Raw genomic sequence first — 21,994 nt, forward strand, 5'->3', positions numbered from 1 at the left:
GTGTACACACACACACACACACACACACACACATATATGGAAAAATATATACATATATATTTTTTGCCATGTGGTCCTGACCATTTTACTGTATTGAATTTCATGATTTGTATGTGATAAATAAGTATTTCAGAATGCTCGACTGGATAATTCCCTTTTATCCTGACAGTCCACACAAATAGCAATAAACTTATCTGATGTTTGCTGCTTTCTTTATGTCATTTGGAAATGAGTTACTGTTGTACTTTCAAAATAAATTGAATTCTACTCTTTTAACATGGATTTGAGTAGTCTGGTACTTTAGCTTTTTTCTGTTATGTTGCAGAATATTATTAAGTCCAAAGTGATACACTATAGGAACAGTGCCATATAAATCCTGATGCTACTGTGGAATCTGGGATTTGTCTCCATGGACACTGAGCCAAGCTAACACTCAGGGGTTTATAACTTAGCATTGACACTGAGAACTGAGGAACTAAGTGGTCTTTATTCAAAATAAAGTGACTATAAATTAAGCAAACATTGTATATATTTCATAAAGAAGTAACATCAATTTTTCTTTACAGCAGCACATTGAAAGGAGTTTATTGAAACTACCAGAATTTCTCCAAGGAGAAAAGGTGATTACTTTCTCCAATTTTACTGCTTAAAGGTTAAAAATTTTGATGCATATACTAGCAATCATATATGTTAATGAATTAGAATGCAATCAATATATGATGAATAATGACAGATTATTAATCTAGAGTAAAATTAGGAGCCAGTGTAATAAGCATCCCTATTGACTTTGAAATAGTAAAAACCCTCCAGATGTATCTACATTAAAAAACAGAAGAACAAAATATTGGTTTAAAGTGAAAAAAACCTAACCAACCAGTTGACTCAAATTATACAAAAACTGTTGTTAAGAAATTGTTTTTTCCTGGATTTTATTTGAGTACGGTAACATAGCTTCCCAATGTGGGTTGCTGTGAAAATCATAAGTGAAGATTCTTATGTTCTGGAAAGGAAAGCATCCTGATTAAATTTGTGAATCTGCCTTGCTTATTGTCTCGCTCACCAATCGACCTACTCACTCATTCTGGAGAGCTTCACGTAGACTTGCTTATATATGGCATAGGTGTATTAGTCCATTTCTGTTGCTTATAACAGAATACATGGAACTTGGTATTTTATAAAGAAAACAAAATTTATTGCTTAGAGTTTTGGAGGCTGGGAAGTCCAAAGTCCAGTGAACATATCTGGTAAGGGTCTTGGTGGTGGCAGCAGTGACCCAGGAGTCTCACATGGCAGAAAATGGCAGAGCAGAGAGACAGATCAACCTCCTCATTCACTCTCCTCTTTAAGTCCTCAGAATCACACTCCTGGCCAACATTATAAATTCATTCACTACTCATGGTACTACAGTCTAATCGCTTCTTCAAGGCCCCACCTTCCAATTACCATAACAGGATTTCCCACCCTCAACAATTACAGTGGGGGTTAAGCCTCATTGATGTTGTATGGGAGGAGGGGAACAGTATTCAGTCTACAGCAGTAGGTAACGTTTTATTCCATCAATGGATTGACATTTGCTTCTTATTTTTCTCTGACTTGATGTAAAGTAAATAACAATCTACCGATGATATAATCATTGTCTAATTGCTAATTAAATGTACATATGTTACCATAGCAATTATATTTAATTTCCAATAGAATAAGATGATAACATTATAAAGATCCTTATGCGATACTGCCTTGTATTGAGTGATCCCCCAAAATTTGACCCCTACTGTACAGTGTTAAGAGGGAGGGAAATACTATTATGGTAATTGAACGGTGGAGCCTTGAAGAGATGTTTCAATTGTAGGACCATGTCATAATGAATGGATTAAAAATGGTGGTCATGGGTATGGTTTAGAGGGCTTTGAAAGAATAGTGAATGAGTAGGTTAGTCTCTCTCTCTCTGCTATTTTCTACCATGCGAGACCCCTGCATTGATGTAAAGGCACCACCAAAGAAAACTCTTACCAGATCTGTTTCCTGGACTTTGGACTTTCTAGACTCTGAAACTGCAAGCAGTAAATTTCATTTTCTTATGAATTACCCAGTTCAGTGTATTTTGTTATAAGCAACAGAAACAGATTAATACAGATATGCAGCATATGATAAATTTGCAAAAACCATTTCATCATATGCAACATGACAATCATAAGGAATTCCTTGAAAAATAGTTCTAATAAATGCTTATAAAAGCTAATAAACCCTCCCCCCAAAACTCCATTTTACACATACTTGTACTTGCAGCACTCATCCCTGTATTTCTCCACTATATCAATATATTATTTTGATTATTTCTGATTTGACCTTTATTTGTCTGGACAATTTATTCAAGACAAGAATTCTAAATCCTTTTGAAGTCTTTGTAAATATTGGGTAAACTTTTTCATTAGGCTATTTCAATAAACCCTTATTCCATCTATCCTGGGTATTGTTTCTTGTTTCTCACCAGTAAAACAAGGTTCTGCATTAGTAGCACACAAACACAACCTAAGAAAGAACAAAAACCTTTTAATAAAAAGATGAAAAAAAGAAAAAAGAAACTTTTGAAGTCTGCTTACTTTAAAATAGGAACAACAATAATTATTGATGTGTATGTCAGAGTTTCAGTCAAGGCTTGAAACAGAAGTAACCAAATGTGACAATATAAAATGAAAATCTGTTGTCTTGCTATTTTCAGCTTTAGTAGCTGAAGAACATATTGGAAAATTTTATGTTGTTGAAGTGGAGGACACATTTAGAGACAAATTTCTAGCTAAATCACCAGAAATCATCTGTTGCTTTGTTTAAAACTGTACTGAAAAGTCCAACAGCCTTATAGCATGAGCTCATTTTTTAGATGGAATAAAAAATAATTGCTAATATTTAGCAAGAAAATAAGTATATTAGGTTAATCTATGGACTGATGCTAGCATTATTTACATTACTAAAAACTCTAAAAGTACTAACATCAGAAATTTGGTACCAGATTCCCAGTTCAATTGTACATATTCATAATGCAAATTTGCTTGTGGACATCTTGTAATGTAGCTGCATGCATTCCTCCTAAAATACAAAGCCATTGAATTATTTTCTGTGTTCTACTTCTCTTGTAACAATTATGACAAAGTAGCACATAAAGTTGAACTTCTTTTTTTGTGATAATGCTTTCAGTTATTACATATATAATTATATCGACTTCTTTCTTTGCATTTTTGTTAAGAATTAAATAATAATTTCAAGTACTACAAAATCAGGCCCAGGAATAATCGCTTGCTGTTTTTTTGTATTGCAAAAACAATTTAATTTAATTTAATTTACTTTTCTAACAAACAGAAATTAGAAAATGTCAACACATGATTATCTCTGTATGTTCACAAATGTCAGTAATTATCTACTCCATGTATTCACTTCATCCGTAGGCTTGGACATCTTCCTAGTTACAGTCTCCTTGGTTCTAACTAGTTAGTAATCCTATTATTTTCTTTATATCACAAACAAGTGAGGGACTAAAAATGCAAGAGAAAAAGATGATCTCAATGAAACTAGTTTTTTATAGGCAAGAAAACAACTAAACAAACTAAAATAACCCCCAATTTAATAAAAAAAAAAAAAAAGTGAAGGAATTTCTTTCTTTCCCTGAGACTGTAATAAAGGACATAAATTTGTGGAAATAGTTATATCTGTTATGTAAGAGCCAAGAAATAGTATTTCTATCCAGGCCCTGATTTCAAAGTAAAGAAACATATATAATCAATTGCATTTTGCGGTAAGGAAGATGGATATACTACAGTGAAAGAGTTGAAGGGAACAAAACAGGTTTGAAGCAAACTCTGTGAGATAAATAACAATTTTCTTCATTTTATATAAGAGGAAAATGAGGCTCTGATCTTAAATATTATTCTTTTTAAATATTATTCTGAAGCTCATGTAATCAGTAAGGGTGAAACTTCAATGCCCATTCAATTTTTAGTATATATTATCCAGTAGGAGGATGCTCAAAGTATGAGGATTTATTCATGGAGTAAAATTCCTTTTTTTCAAATTTCACAAATGGAGCAGGTTAAAATCCTGGCAGTGATGTGGTGAGGATATTGCTGAAGTGGAGTGGAGTGAAGTAGAGCTGTATAGAGCATTGGAACACAAGTTATTTGAAAACAGAGGACAAATAAAATGAACATGTATTTGATGGAAACAAATTTAATGTTGCCAGGATGAAAGAGGGGACAACCTGAACTATGTACAAAAGTCCCCAGGCTGGGGAAAGGTGGGTGCAGCTGGTCACTTGATAATGGTTTGATAGATTTAAGATTGACTTGAAGAGAAACGTTTTTTTTATGCAGGGTGAGTACAGGTAGAGGCTCTGATAAGAAAGACAAATGGATGTACTCTTATGATCCTGAGACAGGGCAAATGTGGGAGTTTGAGAAGCATCAACTCTAAGGAAACTTATGAAGAAAGCAGAACAAAAAGGTGATTACAAAGTGAAGGAATAAATAGATAGCAAGCATTTTGGAAAGTTATAATTCAACATTTAATTGTTTAGGCCATGTTTATCAAAAGAGAAAACTGATATTACTTTTTATTGTTGTTTTCTGTATATTCCTCTTCTGGACATAAATAAATCTCATGTAACAAGATATGCTATGTACAATGCGAATATCATTGAACTTTCACAATGTGAAGTACTGCATGCTCAATTAGACCTATAAAGAATGGCTTCAAAAGTATCACTGAGTAAAGTATATGATTTTATAGCAGGTAATTTAAAAAGATATTACATGATAAAACAGTGTTAGAATAAAAACCATATGACTCCTTTTTTTAAACAGAAATTTCATTTTAATAATCTTTGACTATATCATCAGATATTCACATATGAAAATTATCAAGAAAACAAATATGTTTAAATATCTTATAAGCCAAAGATACACGAATAATGAGTTTTTATATAGAACAATACCCAAGCAATTCAAGTCAAACTGCTTTGGCTAGAATCTCATTATATTTTGTTACATCACTGGGATAAACAAAAATTAAACAAGTTAACTTTAAGAAATTAAATGATGGAATTTTACATAGTGAGGTTCATGAAGATTAGTTAGTATTCGTAACACCTGAAAGATGTAAGCTGCTTTACCTAATTTGCTTTGACTTTGGGTCAGTATGATACATACTTTTTTTTTGCTTTAGTTTATCTTAATTATATTTTTGCAAAATACTATATGTTTATGATAAGAAAAAAAAATGACATAAAAGATTACAATAGAAAGCCAGTTTCAAGCCATTTTCTTCCCCAACCTCAGTCTGACGCTTCAGAATTTACTTCTTTTAACTCCTTTTGGTTTTGTTTCTTCTGGTATTTTCCTCAATAACTGTATAAAATAGAGTTATACCTATTTATTTAACAGCTTTAGACAATATCCACTGCATATCTTATGAATACTGAGAATTTAGATAACCTACAGCATTCCCTTGACCCAATGCCTGACAAATAAATGATTCCTGTTTTAGTTGTACTTTTGGTGAATGTCGTAAACTTATATACTTAGATATTACACCCAAACATATATTTTTTTAGCAATAAATATTCAACATTTCTCTTAACTGTCAAGATTTTAAGATAAACATATGCTCCCTCTATATTCTTCCACATTTTATCCTGGAATATTAAACTTTTCTGAATAGTTATGTTAATTTCACATTAACCCACCACATTTTTCCTAAAATCATAATAAAATGAAAATATAAACTTTGAAATCACTGTTTCATTTCTACTATTTTCCTTTGTTGATACTGTAAAGCCTGATTTAGATCCCCTTCTTTTCTTTTGTAAATGACATTTATCTATCTATCTATCTATCTATCTATCTATTTATTTATTTATTTATAATTGACAAATAAAAATCGTGTACATTTATTGTGTACAGGATGTTGTTTTGAAATATGTATATATTGAGGAATGGCTCAATTGAGCTAAGATTTGCATTACCTCACATATTTATCTGTGCTTTTTTTTTCATGAGAACATTTAAAATCTACAAACCTAACGACACTAGAGATAGGGGAGGAGGAGGGAGGGAGTTTGAGGAGGGATAGGTTGGGTAAAGACCATAAAAATATTACAATTTGTAATAATGAATATGCTAATAATAAAAAATAAAAATTAAAAAAATCTACTCTCTTAGCAAGTAGATAACCTTTTTATTTTTAACATTCTGTGAGTTTTTAGGATCTCTTTATCCTCAATATTTAAAATTTTACAATAATTTTCTGGTTTTGTTTTATTTTTCATAACAGCCATTCAGTATAACCTTTAAATCTAAATATATCTGCTTCATAGCTGAACAGATTTTCTACTTTTTTCTTAAGGTGTCTTCTAATGTTTTTTGTTTTCCTTTCTCAAGTATCATATTAATTAGGTTTTTGGTCTTTTAGGTTATATTTCTTACATTTTCCACATTTACCTTTTCATTCAGCTTTTAAACAAATTTCCTCAAATGTGTTTTTAGCATAATTTTTGATTTTTAATAACATATATATTTAATATATTAGTGCATTAATATATATAAAAGTATATATACATGTGTATGTATATTTTTTGTCAGTATATGTTGAATTAGAACTGAAAAACTGTCAAGATAGCAAATTTTATGTTGCAGATATATAAAACCACAATAATATTTCTGAAAGGACCATGCAAATAAGCTTACTAAATCAAATACGGTTAATCTGTAGAGGTTTCATTATATTATCATTGATCCCAATTCTTCCTACTCTTATAGGAGAAAACTGGAAAATAATTATAAGGACAACAATATACAATTATAAATCATTTCCCCCATTTTAAAACAGAACAAAAATGATAGCAGTTATTTACACATAGAATACAATGAAAAAGTAAGTAATTCATCTGTAAGGAAAGCCATGGTAGGACATGGTGGGGGGCGGGTGCATGCTGATAAAAAGAGAAATTGCCTATTTGTAGGGGTTTGAGTATGGCTATGGAAGAAAGAGGAGAGAAAAAATTCCTTTGATGGATTTGATCCTGCTACCAGTTAGGTACTGCACGTCTTTCACAGCTTGCTATGGATCATTGCTGGACAATCTACAGCAAGGAATGCTGGGCATTTATTTACTTTGTTTGCAGTGAGGGAAGAATTTGATTAATTCTCTTACCAGATCCGTTTCTTTCTGTGTTGGCTCTTTTCTGTCATTCAGTGTTTCTCTTCCCTTCTTCATTTTGCTAATACTACTTTTCTGCCCACCCTCATTTTTTATAAATCTCACAGGGTCATAGTTTAACATTTATTTCTTATTTATTCTTTGCATTTTAATCTGTTGGTGTTTTCAAAATATATTTCTGAATCTCATGTCATTTTACAAGAACTGCCTCCTTACCGACTTCATTTTTCTTACTCATTCTGCTTAAAAGCCAAAATATCTTTAACAATTTGGATAGGTATTCACCAAAATGAAGTTTGACAGGTTAACAGCTTTTAATTTTTTGTCGTCTTAAAAATAATAAGATAATTCTACAACTCTTCTGTCTACAGACAAAAATGTTTTTTAAACACAGATTATTGTCTTTTCTTTTGAACTGCTTCACAAAACATCCCTATAACTATAAGAAGGTACCAGATTCAGTATGATAATCACTTCTCTCTTAGCTAAAAATGAAAACTTTCTTTAGTATCTACTGAATTATCTAAACTGCTACCAATTCTATGACAAAATCATAGCAGAATGTAGTCATGACAGCAACACTGTACAAGTTAGGCTACTAACATCAACATAATTAAAATCAGAAGAATTGAGTTTTAGTTCATACCTTTTTGTTATTTGCTTAGAAGATCTTTTCTAATTTACTTAAGTTTTCTAAACAAATTATACATTTGCTGATAATGATGTGTACCTGACCTAACTACTTCAGTTAGCCTGAAGAATAACTAAACTAATAGTTTTGAAATTATTCAGTATACTAGAAGAAATGATTATTATTAAATATTATTTAGGGGATTTGGTAGTTACAGTAAATAGACAGAATTGTGAAAGATTAAACTCTTGACTGACAATATCTGAAGAAATTAATTTGAAAGGTTTGGAAAGAATTTGTACCGAGATGAGAAATTAGGCTAGAAGGAGTTTATTGGCACAAGCTGCGTGGCAGAGGCATAGGTACAGGACCTAGCCCAACCTCCCCCTGGGGGCTGGGCTTATATTTCTTCTTGGGGTGAGTGGTGTTCAGATTGGCCGGGGCTTAGGCTAATGAGGTGAATGTTAAACTGTCCAATGGGAGCTGCTAGGGCCTTATGTTAATTAGGTGATTTTTCATTTACAATTATTGGTTCCCTTAGTATATTAAGCAGGGGTTCAAAGGGACCAATCGCATGGAGTTCTGCTGTGGTTATGAGTTTCTTTGTCTTTTTATTTTACAGGGTAGTCCCGTAGTGGAGGAGCCACCATTGTGAGTATCCTTGGGTGGTGCTATCTTAAGTGGTCCCCTCTCTCCCTAACCTAATATAATTGATATAAAATTGAATTCACAACAAGAAGCTCTTGGGAAAAAATGCAAAACTTACGTTCCCATAAGCCTGTTTTGTCCTTGAAGTAACATTTTGCCTTTGAAACAATGTTTGCTTGTTGCACTGGTCTGGCCTCTAATCACTGCTTGCATTTTTGGCTTCTGTAGTTTGCTTATCTTCCTAGACCACGTGAATGCTGAGAAAGCAAAACTAAAACCTGGAGAAGTTTGCCTGTATAAGCCCTGTGGGACCTGGGCTCGAGGTCCAGATTTTGCAGGAGGTAGCCATCTGGACCCACTAGCATAATAAACTCCTGACTCTCCAACCCTCTGAGTGTTGGGTTGCTTCCTTGCTCAGTCCATTTCTACAACAAAGCTATCTGCAGAGTGTTACGTTTTCTCTATACTACTGAACTAAATTTTACTGTCTATCTTGTCATTTTCATTTTCTACCCTCACCCCTCAAAGAAAAATAAGAATTTCAATTTATCTATTGATAACAAGTGCTGGTTGTGTCTAGTGAAATTCATTATTGCTCTGATTTTTACATAGTTCCTTTCAACTTTAAGTTGTCATCCTCTTGTCATGTCCACTTTTCTCCTGTAGACCAGATCACTCTGATCTGTACTTTGATTCCATATTCATTTCTTTATTGTCTTTTGTATACTACATGATGACATGAATGTCTATCATGGTGAAGAAAAAAGGGTCGTTTTGATACTTTAGGATAAGTGAATTTAGGGTCTCGATGCATATACAGAAATAATGTACATTAAAGGGTAAAATTAGTTTTGATTAAGTGGAAAATTTAAAAGATATTAAATGTGTATAGATAATAAATAATTATCAAAGGGAAAAATCAGAGACAGAAGAAAAACTGTACCATACTAAAGAGATTAAAATCTGCATTTTTTTCATGTTCAGTTTTCCTCAATGCTTACAGAAAATATTGCAATAGATCTCTTGCCTACTATTCATGAAGTTGCTTTAAATTGTCCATACAAAAAGTTAACACATGTATAACTCTTTTATCTGTGTGAAATGTGCATCGCTAATTCATCTTAATAGGGGTTATAGAAAATTTAAAATATCTGCATGCATTACCCTTATTGAGCTAAGTAAGATACTGATTGTGTTACTCCTCAAGTTGACAAATTCCTGTATGATATTCTTGAGCTTGATAATCTTAGGCATTTAGTAAACACAATAGTTTGAGCACTTATTTTGTTCCGAGCATAAAACATTATATTTATATTTCTGGGAGAGTTTCAAAGGTATTCTCAAGACCTATACAATTTCAGTCAACATCCTCATCGATACTTGGAATTTTCAAGAATTCTAATTTAACAGTAATTGAGGTATACAATGATATCCTAGTGTTGCTTTAATCTTCATTTTTAAATGCCGGTTATTTTGAGTGTTCAATCATGTGTTTATTGAATCTTTTGGTTTCCTATTCCATAAGTTGCCAAGTTGCATATATGAATTTGTTCGTGTGTGTGTGTGTGTGTGTGTGTGTGTATGTGTGTGTGTGTGTGCGCGCGCGTATAATCCACTTTCTATTATGGTTTCTGTATCTTTGCTGTTAAATTTAAGAAATTATTTGTGTATGTTTACACAAATTCCATGCAATTTCAATTCCAGGTTTTTTTTTTTCTTTTTGAGAAAACTTAAAATTGCTCTTAAATTTATAAAGTATAAGCATGCACAAAGAGCCCAATCAATTTTTTAAAAGAAAATAAAAGTAAGACATGCTATAGCATACTGTATATAAAGCCATATTTGTTAAAGGTTGGAACACTCAAGAACACACAGACAAGCCAATTGAAAGAATAGAGAGCTAGAAATAGGCCACGTATATATAGCCATTTAATATACAGTAAAATGTCACCATAAATCACTGGGGAAAGATGGAGAGTTTAACTAGATTGTATCAGGAATCTTACCTCTCCCTATAAAGAACAAAGAAAATCAAACATGGCGTACAAGGATGAATCCTAGGTAAACTGAATATTTAATTTGAAGGTTAAACTGTAAAGTTAATAAAGAAACATTAACAAAACTTTGTTGTGTTCTAGATGGAGAAAAAAATTGTAAAACTTTTATGGTACAAATGACAAGGCAAAATTGGTAAGCTTAATTACATCCAAATCAAGGATTTCTCTTTATGAAAGGTATTATTATAATTTGTAATTTAATTTACTACCATTACAGAATGCAAAATACATTTCAAAAAAGTGATATCAGTTATAACAGCAAAGATTGTGAAGTATCTAGAAACAAAAATGTGCAAGGAATTTATGTAAAGATTGACTCAATATTTTAAATATTTTTTTCTTTCCAACTTGATATGCAGATTCATTACAATCAAAATTGCCAATTTTTGAAAGAAAGTTTGACAAGCCTTTTCAAATGAACCTAGGCCCAAGAAAATGTAAATACCTTCTTTAAGAAAAGGAAAGAATAGGGGCTTGTCCCAACAATTATCAAGATTTGTAATAAAGCCATTGTTCTTAGATAGCATATGTTGACACAGGGATAGTAAAATTAACTAATTGAATTGAGTGGAGATCTTAGAAACAACCCCTCACTTACAGAAGCTTGATTTATGAGAGAACTAGAGTTACCCATCATCAATGGATAAAATTATAATAATTTCAAAAATGTATGCTATTTTTTATAGTATGCATCAACTTATGAAACCACTTTGTTTATTAATTGGTAGATGTAGTTAAGCAACAATTCTGTAACCAATAGATATGTTTGTGGATTGTCAGAACTGTATAATTATTAAGTTGTTATATATATCAGAGAATGGTACTAATAAATCAGGCTTGTTCTTTTAAATAATCTGGAAAAATTGAAGAAAAGATTGAGGTAGAACTGATGAACTCTTCTGCTGTTTAGTTCTTTATTTGAATAAAAAGAAAAGTATTATTGGCCATTTTTAATGTAGGTCATGTGGGTTAAAAGGACTTGCTAATTTCAAGCTGCTCTTTTCTCAGTGTCTATTACGAAGTAGACCTTTGGAAAATAAATTCATATGATCAGACAAGTCATCCTCATATTAAGTGGTGAGTTTGATATATTAAGACTGCATATTTTTATTTCCTTATCAGAGTACCAAATCCTAGACCCCTTATGATTACATATTAATATGCAACCATAGTGCCATTCCAGCTCTGAGCACTAAGAAAAAAGCAGTGAAAAAAAGAAAAATCACTGTCTTCATGGGTTAACATTCTAGTTGGTGAAATAGAAAGCAAGCCAAATTGTGTAACAGTTATCTATCACTACATGATCAGTTATACCTAAAGTAAGTGACCTAAAACATTTATTATCTCATAACTTCGGTGGATGAGGAATTTAGGTGCAGCTATTTAGGGTGCCTCTGGCTCAGGGTTTCTCATAAGGCTGCTATCAAGATGCCATCCATGGCTGCAGTCCAAAAATCCACTTCCAAGCTTACTCACATTACTATTGGCTGTTAGCTGAAGATATCATCCCTTGCAATGTGAGCCCTACTACAGGGTTACATACAAAACAGCAGCTTGCTTTGCCCAAAGCAGGGTCTCTGAGAGGTAGAAACCACCATATTTCTGTAACCTAATCTCAGAAAGGGCATTTCATTGCTTATGTCACATTCTACTTGTTAGAAGTCAGTCAATAAATTTTGCATACATTTAAGAGAGAAGGGATTACACAAGGGCAAGATTTCCAGGAGTGGGGTTCATGGGATCATTTTAGAGGTTGCTTCCATCAATAAGTAAATAAATAGTGTTAAGGGTTAAGGAGAAAAAAATAATAATAATACAGGGAAGGAGAGAAGATGTTTCAGGAGGAAAAGTTGAAAGTTTGGATAGATGAGAAGGCTGCACTGACAAAATAAAATTTGAGAAAAGTACGGGAGGGAGTGACACATGTGAATGAGTATGTGAGGCAAGACCTTTCCAGATGGAGAAAATGATAAATAAAAGAGATCCTGATAAATAACAAGTCAGTAATAAGAAAATAAAATGAGCACATAATGAGAAAGTTAAAATTATCCCTCCTGTTCATTAGGCAATGATAAAAGACTTAGACAAGGCCAGCTCAAAGTTGATGTAAAACAGTACTTCGATAAGGAAATACTCTGGATGTAAAGTATAATAAGGAACCACCTTGTTTAGTGACTACTGATTTCTTATTCCCTAAGGAACTTTGTTCCCTAAAAATCAGACCATCAGCAACATTGCTATTTGAAAGCATATGAAGGAATGAAGCTCACCATTCTTGCCTGGGTGTCTAAGTCATTTTGATATAGAGGAGAAGCCTCAATTTTCAATCCAGGTGCAGAGATGCAGATAATGGTTTTCTGGACACAACATTCTAGGCTAATTTTGTAGTTTTCATGGAAACAAGATCCTGGTGTCACTTTCCAACCCAGATCTCATATTGAACCCTTAATACAAAGCCAAGTTTTGTTTTTAGCCTATCAAAACACCATTTCATTTAGATTTCACCTAAACTCCACCTGACCTAAATCCTACATACTTTCTCTTTCCTTTGTGGAGATATCTTATGGCTCCTTCAGTGTGCAGTCTGTCATTGAGATAAATCCATAAGTCTGATTAACTTTGTAGGACTGCAGTGTTGTCCCTATTTGTCTTAGGTTGATTGTGCTGGAAAGATAATGAGCCTTGAGTGAAGGGTAGAGCAGGACAGAGAAACACCTTTTCCCTATTCCAGGGTAATAAAGGGTCTATCCCAGTGGGGGATACTTTTATACTGCTGGCATTGCATTGCTAATGTCATTTAATCTCATAGTAGACAATTGGACAAACTATTAGAAGAGTGTGGTTGGACATATTTTGGATGGGTAATAGGACAAGAAGTTAATTTTCAGCCTCGGTTACATGGTGGGATTGGAATTAATTTAATGTGCTATGTGCCTTCTGGGGGTAGGTTCTACATTGTCCCCTTTGGGAACAAGCATAATAAAATAAGGAGAGGTAGCTGGTGTTTTGAAAGCAGCTGATGGAAATAAGAGCAGGATTGCTAGAACAGGCTTCTGCTCTTTTAAAGGAAATAACTGAACCCTGGATGAACAGAATTTGTAAGCAGCAGGTAAAGACTACAATGCTAAGTATGGATGGGGTAATGACTACTTACCCCGAGCAATATTGCTGGCATCTTGTCATTGCTCTGTTTTTCTGATTGCATTTACCTAATCTACTACTGCCTGTGAACACACAGGATTCAGCACCTGTCCTACCAGCAAAAGCAACAGGTTGGGGCTAAAGTGCCTGCAGAGCCAATTCCAGCTTGCCCTCAGGAACTCTGTCTCAAAGTTTAACCATTTGTGGGGAGTGGTTAGGGGTGACGAGGTGGGGCAGAGAATATTAGCAAGTCCATTTGGAAGCATAATTTACCTGTGTCCTCCAACCTACAATTTACCAACAATAGAATGTTTTATAATAATGATGAAGATTGGATGTGTTATCCTGGAAAGTTGATCTCCAATGTGTCAGTGCTGGAAACTGATTGTGTCATGGGGATGGATCCCTCATGAATGGATTAATGCTCTCCCTAGGGGAGCAGGGGTACTGAGTGAGTTCTCGCTCTATTAGTTCCCGCGAAAGCTTGTTGTTTATAGGACCCTGGCACCTCTTTTCTCTCTCTCTTGCTTCCTCTCTCTTGCTTCCTCTCGCCATGTGATCTGCTTGTACCTGCCAGCTGCCTGCCACTTTCTGCCATGAGTAGAAGCAGCCTGAAGCCTGTTCCAGATGAAGCTGTCCCAGAATCATAAGCCAAATAAACCTCTTTTCCTTATAAATTACCCAGTCTCAGGTATTTCTGTTATAGCAACACGAAACGGAGTAAAACAAATAATTATTATATTATTCCATTTTTTTGGCTCCCCTGTCTACCTCTCTATTAGTTTTGAATTTGTGTGGAAAGAATATTATCAATTGACAATAAAGGGCCCCAACAGTTTCCTCTAGAAACCATCCCGTTTTCCTATTCCCTGTCTTTTCCAACCATCTGGAAAATGTTATCTATATTTGCTATCTTTGCTTTCTCATTTCTCTACTGATATGGATTGAATTGTGTCCCCTAAGTTTTAAGTCATTGAAGCTTAATCCCTACTGTAACTGAGGGTGGGAAATCCTATTATGATCATTGAAAGATGGGGCCTTGAAGAGGTGATTAGATTCTGAAGACTATGCCTAAAGAATGAATTAATAATGGTCAGGGACATGTTTCTGAGGGCTTGAAAATGAGAGCACGTGAGAGTCTTTCTCTCTCTGCTCTGCCATTTTCTGCCATGTGAGACCTCTGAATTGCTGTAAAGCCACTATCAAAGGAGATTCACAGCAGATATGTTCTCTGGACTTTGGACTTTCCAGTCTCTGAAAGTGTAAGCAATGAATTTCATTTTCTTACAACATATCCATTTCCATCCATTTTGTTATAAGCAACAGAAGTGGACTAATATATCTTCCAACATATTCCAAATTGGCTTTCAGCATCAAAACTCCACTAAACCATTTTTAAAGTTTACAATTCTCTCCATGTCACTAAACTTTCTTACCCAAAACTCTCAGCATTTGGAAAGTTTAACCATTCCCTCCTTTGTGATATGCTTTCTTTTCATAGTTTCTATATACCTCATCAACAAATTGTAGTTTCTTTTACTGATATTTCTTTCTTTACCCAACCTCTAAAATATGAGAATCTCAAGTTTAGTCCTCAGTCCTTTTCTTCTTCTATGCTCCCTAGATGACCTCATCTAGTCTTATGATCTTAATCTTAAATGTAGTTTACAGACACACACGCGTGCACACACTGTGAAGCGTTTATTTTTCCAGACATCTTTCATTAGCTCCTTCAGACTCAAACTCAATTAAGCATCTTTTTGTCACATTTATCTAAATAAGAAGTACCTCGGGTTTATTATTTTTGTAATTGACTATCTTCATCACCTCCAAAGAGGTTCATATTTCAGTTTTTTCTGTCACATTAAATGGTATCCCAGTCCACCCCGATCTTCAATTTCACTTCAAATTATTCTTTTCTTTGTTAACTGCCCGTGTGACACAGCACCCTGATACACATTTAATTCATGTACAGATTCTATAAATTCACTTCAAAATGCCATCAAGTCTGTCTTGGAAAAAAGTGCAACTGTGAGTCCACTTTTGTGTTGCCATAACAGAATACCTGAGACTGGGTAATTTATAAAGAAAAGAGGTTTATTTGGCTCATGATTCTGGGACAGCTGCATCTGGCAAAGGCCTCAGGTTACTTCTAATCATGGCAGAAAATGACAGGCGGCCACAGGTACAAGCGGATCACATGATGAAAGGAAGCAAGAGAGAGAGAGAAAGGGAAAGTGCCAGGGTCTTTTAAACAACTGGCTCTCATGGGAACTAATAGAGTGAAACCTCACTCACTACCCCCACCCCCCAGGGAGAGCATTAACCCATTCATGAGGTATCTGCCCCATGATTCAAATAGCTCCCAGCACTGCCACATTGGGGATCAGATTTCCATATGAGTATTAGGGTGACAGTAACATCCAAACTCTGTACACCTATCGGATCTCTCTTCAATAATTCTTGTTTTGCTTCAAACAATCCTATTCACTGGGCTCATTTTTTTTTTTACCATGATGCTAATATAATCTACTTAATATCTGATCTAATATACTCATATTTATGTTCCTATAATTCTTTAAGGCCTCCCTTTATAACTTACAATTCATTTCATAGAAATCAGAATGACAACATTAAAAAAAAAGAAAAGAAGTCAACTCATGCTATTCTCTCCTTAAAATCATCCTATCACTTCCCATTGTGAGTGGACACTCTGATAGTATTAGCATGGATTTACAAATGTTTATATTAGGGTCTACCTTTTCTTTCCATTTTCAGTTTCATCCATTACTCAATCTGTACCCTGTGTTCTAGCAACTGGACTACTCAATGCCACAAATGAGTTTGGTCATTTTTTTCTTCTTTTTTTTGGCGGCTGGCCGGTATGGACCTTGGTATTAAAAGGCTGTCCTCTAACCAACAGAGCTAATTGGCCAGCCTTAATTTGGGTCTTCTTTAATGCTGCCCTCCTTTCTCAATGAGGAAAAGTATAAACCAAGTCCTTCAAGGTCTACTTCAAACACCAACTCTTCCATAAAGCCTCACCCTTCCCACCTGCTCTTGCATGCTCTCTTTTGTTTACACCTTTCATAACTGTGTAGTTAATAAATAGATGGGTATGTAGCTATCTTTTCTTTTTGTTTTGGACCTCTGGAGTTTTAATACTTATTAATTTGTATATCTCCAGGTCCTAGCACAGTGCCTGGTTAAAGGTGTATATTTTAGAAATGGTCACTGAATCACATTGAGTTAAGAACATTATCAACTAATAACTGAATGATAAATTTTGGTAAATTACCCTTGGAGTTTTGTACTCACTAAATGCCATTGTCAATGCTTTAATCTTTTTACTTTTGAGTGTTCATGCCCCAAAATGTTACTGTATAATTAACAAAAACAGATTTTTCCCCCACAGGTTAGACAACTATGAGATAATTTTCATATCAATTTTTCAATTTATTAAATAGCACAGTTATCATTATTACACAGGAAATTTGAAATAGTGCTATTAATTTTCTTTAAAAGCAAAATGTTTGGAGTTAGTCTTTCCTATTTAGTACCATGGTAAACATTACTAGTCAAGTTGTGCATGAATAAGGAATATTCATATTCAGTACTTAAAATTCATGAAGTAAGCATATGTGATTGTTATTATTAATGTCATTAGCATTAGTCCCAATAAAATTTCCAACCATGCCACTTAGCCTGCAGCATATAGCTGAATAAACAGGTCTACCACACTTTTCTTCCACTGACCACAAATTTTCCCTCTCTAGTTCAGTATAGCATACACAGAAAATGCACATTGCTACCTCATTACCTAGATGGCTTTACTTACAAAACTAAGAGGAAAATCTTTGTAACACATGGACTGGTTAGCATTAATAGGTTGCACAATCACAGCTATGGTAATGGAATGGAACAAAATAAGAAAAACAAATAAATTATAGATGTACACCTTTAAAAGTTTCATGATGGAAATATGATGCTTTAGAGTGAGCCAAAAGAAAAGAGAGAATCTGTACAGTTAGAAAGGCAAGGTTTCCCCATGCATAAAATGGCCTGAGGGCTGTACTACGATATGTCACTTTAAGCAGTCACATAACTGCTTAAGCAGTGTCTTATTGCTTCATCATGTAATGGTTTCAGTCTGTGAAACACACAGACTATTGCCGAACAATTTCAAACTCTTCGATTATACTTTCTCACTATCATTTTCCCCATCCTTTTTTTGTGTGTGTGCAGTTTCTCTTATCTTAATACGTTTGCCTTAACCTCAAGAATGCATACAGAATGCATCCAAAGTTATTTTCCATAGGGCTTGATCAAAATATAATTTGTGAGAGAGATTTTTAAGATATTTTATAACACTTTAGCTGAATTCTGAGGAAGAAAAGATAGAAAACTCTCCTCCACAAGGATTTCATTCAACCCACTTTTTAAACTTGATCCATAATTTGATCAAATGCTCTTGGGCACTATTAAATAGTAATAATGAACTTCACCTAAAGCCCTTAGTAATTTTGTTCCACATTTCCTTCTCTAATTATCCACTATTCCCTATTTATTATTACTTCATTCCTTGCCTTGAGGCCGTCTGAAAATACTAAGAATGATAAATTAAACAATACATTTGGCACCAAGTTAACCTGTGGGGAGGGTTATAATTTAATGGGTTGTCTTCTGAATTAATTATTTCTGAATTATTTAATTGCAGTTTCTAAACAAATTTCTTAGAAAAGGTTTCATTAAAACTTGCAGTATATTTCTAATAAAAACCATGAAAAAAATCACAGGTCTATCACACCTATCTATTCAAGCTAAATTTTACAGTAATTTTCTTATCTTTCTGTTGAGATTTACTGGTTATATTTATAATTTTACAAGCAAGCATTATCTTCCACAGAATTTAACAATATTTTCTTTAATATCTCACCAGTGCAGACATGAAATCATTGGCATTTTGAAGCTAATGCCTTTTTCCCCCTAAGTAACAATAGTCATTGACTTTTATATTAAACTTATGATCTTACTATATATGTAGTTTTTCGATTAAGGATTACTCTAAAAGATTGTGATCATACATTGTACAGTACTTACCCCCACCCGTCTCATTAAAACTGTTTGATAAAAGCTGTTTCTCTCAGCCAGAAATTTTATCATTTTTTTGTAGAAAAAACTGTCACTTAGAAGAATTCACATTGCTAAATGTTGCCCAAGCTATTGTGGTGTGAAATTTAACCCATAATGTAGTGTTTTTAGTTTTCCTCTTGGAGAGGCAGAACTCTTATGGAAGTTTCCCACAATGTCGACAAACAGAATCTTCTCAACCATTTATCAGCAGCAGCAGGTCTAGAGGAAGTGGAACAGCTCATCTGGTCTTAACCCCTGGAATTTTCCCAAATTAATTCCCTGCTACATCCAGCCCACAAAAGCCTTCTCGAATTTCACGTATGAATGGCTGCAGTGGTGATCCAAAGCTCTTTACAACCTCCTTTAATACTTTGAACTGCTGGACAGCTGCTTTTTAATGCTTTAAAAAGCTCAGTGGTAGAAAGAAAGTTTTCACTGAGTGTTACGATATTATTCAACCGTAGTCTTAAATTTTCAAAAGTATATCAAGCTCTTTAATATATAATGTGTTCTTTTCTTTTTCATATTATTTAATCTTAACAGATAGTAGACTGAGTTCATTGTGTGTTGTTAATCATTGACTAGTTTTATTCTTATACAAAGAAGAATACAGTTTCTGTATATCTCAAAAGTACGTATAATTTAACGAAGAAAAAAATATTTAGGAAGGCAAATGCATTTCAAAAAGAAAGTGGAATTCTCATACAGAACATATAGGGAATACAAATTGTTACAAGCACTTTGGAGTACTAATGTCATTTCCTATTAAATTTAAACATGCATGCATGTAAATGACCTAGCAATTTAATAAATGGGTACCCAAGTGTACCAACAGAATTGGACAAGAATATTCATAGAAATGTTTTGTATAAAATGTCCAAACTGATAATAAAGATCATTAGTAAATTAGAAAAATACAAATTGCAATATGTACTTGTAATGGGATACAGTGTCATAATAAAAATGATATAATTACAGCTTTACATGAAAAAATATGGCTGACTATTACAAACATAATATTGATTGAAATAAGCCAAACACAAAATAATATATTTACTAATTTATATAATATTCAACAATAGGTAAATCTATCTGCAGTATAAAAGTCAGGACAGTGATTACTTTCCAGGAGAAACAAGTGGGTATGATTGGATATGGGCACAAGGGGTGTTTGGCAATATTACTTGACAAAGTTAGTGGTAACACAAATATGTTTACTGTAATCATTCAATTGTATACTTATGATTTGTGCACTCTTCTATATATCCATTGAACTTCAATTGGTAAAACAATTAATTTGGCATGTAAGATATACTTAAAAAATATTAACAGCTATTTTTTGACTATTAGCAACACTTTTATTTCCTCAATAATCTACTTTACAAACTTCAATTTGATTCATTTCTCTCCCTCATTTCCTAAATCTAAACTGTCATGAATCGTTCGATTTTTTGCTTTGAATTTTTTTTTAGTTTTCCTGAATGTGATCAAATTCAATCTTCATCCCTATTGCTAGTCCCCTGAGAGATTCCCTAATTCAAGCTTAAACAAAGAGACTCCTCCAGATGGATTTCACTGATTTAAATTTCTTTTATCTGCCTTAGACACTTTAGCATTTGATACCTATGAGCACGTAGTTTTTTAAGTGACTTTGATTACCTACCAGAAAATGATTAAATTATTTTGCCTTGTTTTGGAAGCCCTCCGTCATCTAACCCTTACAATTTCATTGTTATTTACTAAGTAAGGTTTTCTGGCACAAAGTGCCTTCTCCAGAAAGATTTTCATTCTCTGTATTTAATGGAAAATATATTCTCACAGCAGTTTCTTTTCTACTCTAGATGTTCCTTCATTTTCTTTTCTTTCTATATTTACCCTTACTTCACCTGTTCTCCAAAGGTATCTTTGTTTCAGTTATTTCACAAAGTTCTGTTTGATTATACTGGACCTAATGATTTCCCCTTCTTTTGTAACACTTCTACAATTCTGGCAGAATGCATAGTATAAGGACTAATTACATTCTCATTTATTGATATTCTACTAGTATTATGCACCAGGGTCTGTACATAATAATACACATATGAAGATGTGTAGGAAAGTTCTATGTCCTACTTGTTAGAATCACAAAGTCATGTATACATAAAGATAAGGAAACACATAACTAGAGTACACTGGAGAGTTAAACCTTATAATATGTTTTAATATTATGGCACATAGGACAGAAAGCAATATGAAATTTCTTAGAAAGGACATTGAGGGCTTCACAAAGAAGGTTGTAAACTGAGTTTATAAGCAAGAATAAGAACTTTTCTATTTCTATGAGTGAGGAACAGACATTGAAGTCACTGAATTTAGTATGCGGTAATTTTTTTTCAGACCTCTTTGGTAAAACTTTTGATGATTATAACTTTAGCGCATCATATTGGATGTCTCCCACAGTATTTGAAGACATTTTCAAGCCTAGTAGGTTCTCAACAGATGTTTTTATTTGAATAGTTGTATAGATTGTAGTCATTATGAATGTGAACTGTAAATTCAGGCAGATTCCTGCTCTAGTTCTCCAGCTGCATATTTTTAAATTCCCTGAACTTCAGTTTCTGTTTCTCTTAAATGGAGATCATAATAGTACTTATATGTCCAAAGATACAATTGCCCTTAATATAATCCACTTAAATGATGGATTTAAGTATATTAAGCACTTATGGTACCTAAAACATAGCAAATCCACCAAAATTTTTTCATTGTCAATGGTATTATGTTTGATTTAGCCTATATATATATATATTTCTATATATATATATATAGAGAGAGAGAAATATATTTTCTATTTAGATTGGCATGAATCTCTTACTTTAGAATACGGTATATAGAGAGCACGTTTAGAGATTCAAAGCTTTTCATTAATTTTTATCTGTTTTCATTTGACCATGTCTAAGCTATTTCTTTAAAAACTAAAATAAGAGTTTGCTAACTCTTAAGCTGTAGAACAACTAGTGAGAAAAAAAAAATTAATGGGTGGTTAATACTGCCAGGAATAAGCAGCATCTGCTTGTAAAATATGTGCATTCAAGGCAAATATTATCAGCCCCCAAAGTCAATTGATTCTTTCTGAAGAATTTTTGAAGAAAATGAAGTTTGAACTGCCTTAAAAGTGTACACAGAAATTTAATGGTGAAGAGAT

Source organism: Cynocephalus volans, chromosome 7, assembly GCF_027409185.1.
Source record: "Cynocephalus volans isolate mCynVol1 chromosome 7, mCynVol1.pri, whole genome shotgun sequence".
Lineage (NCBI taxonomy): Eukaryota > Metazoa > Chordata > Mammalia > Dermoptera > Cynocephalidae > Cynocephalus > Cynocephalus volans.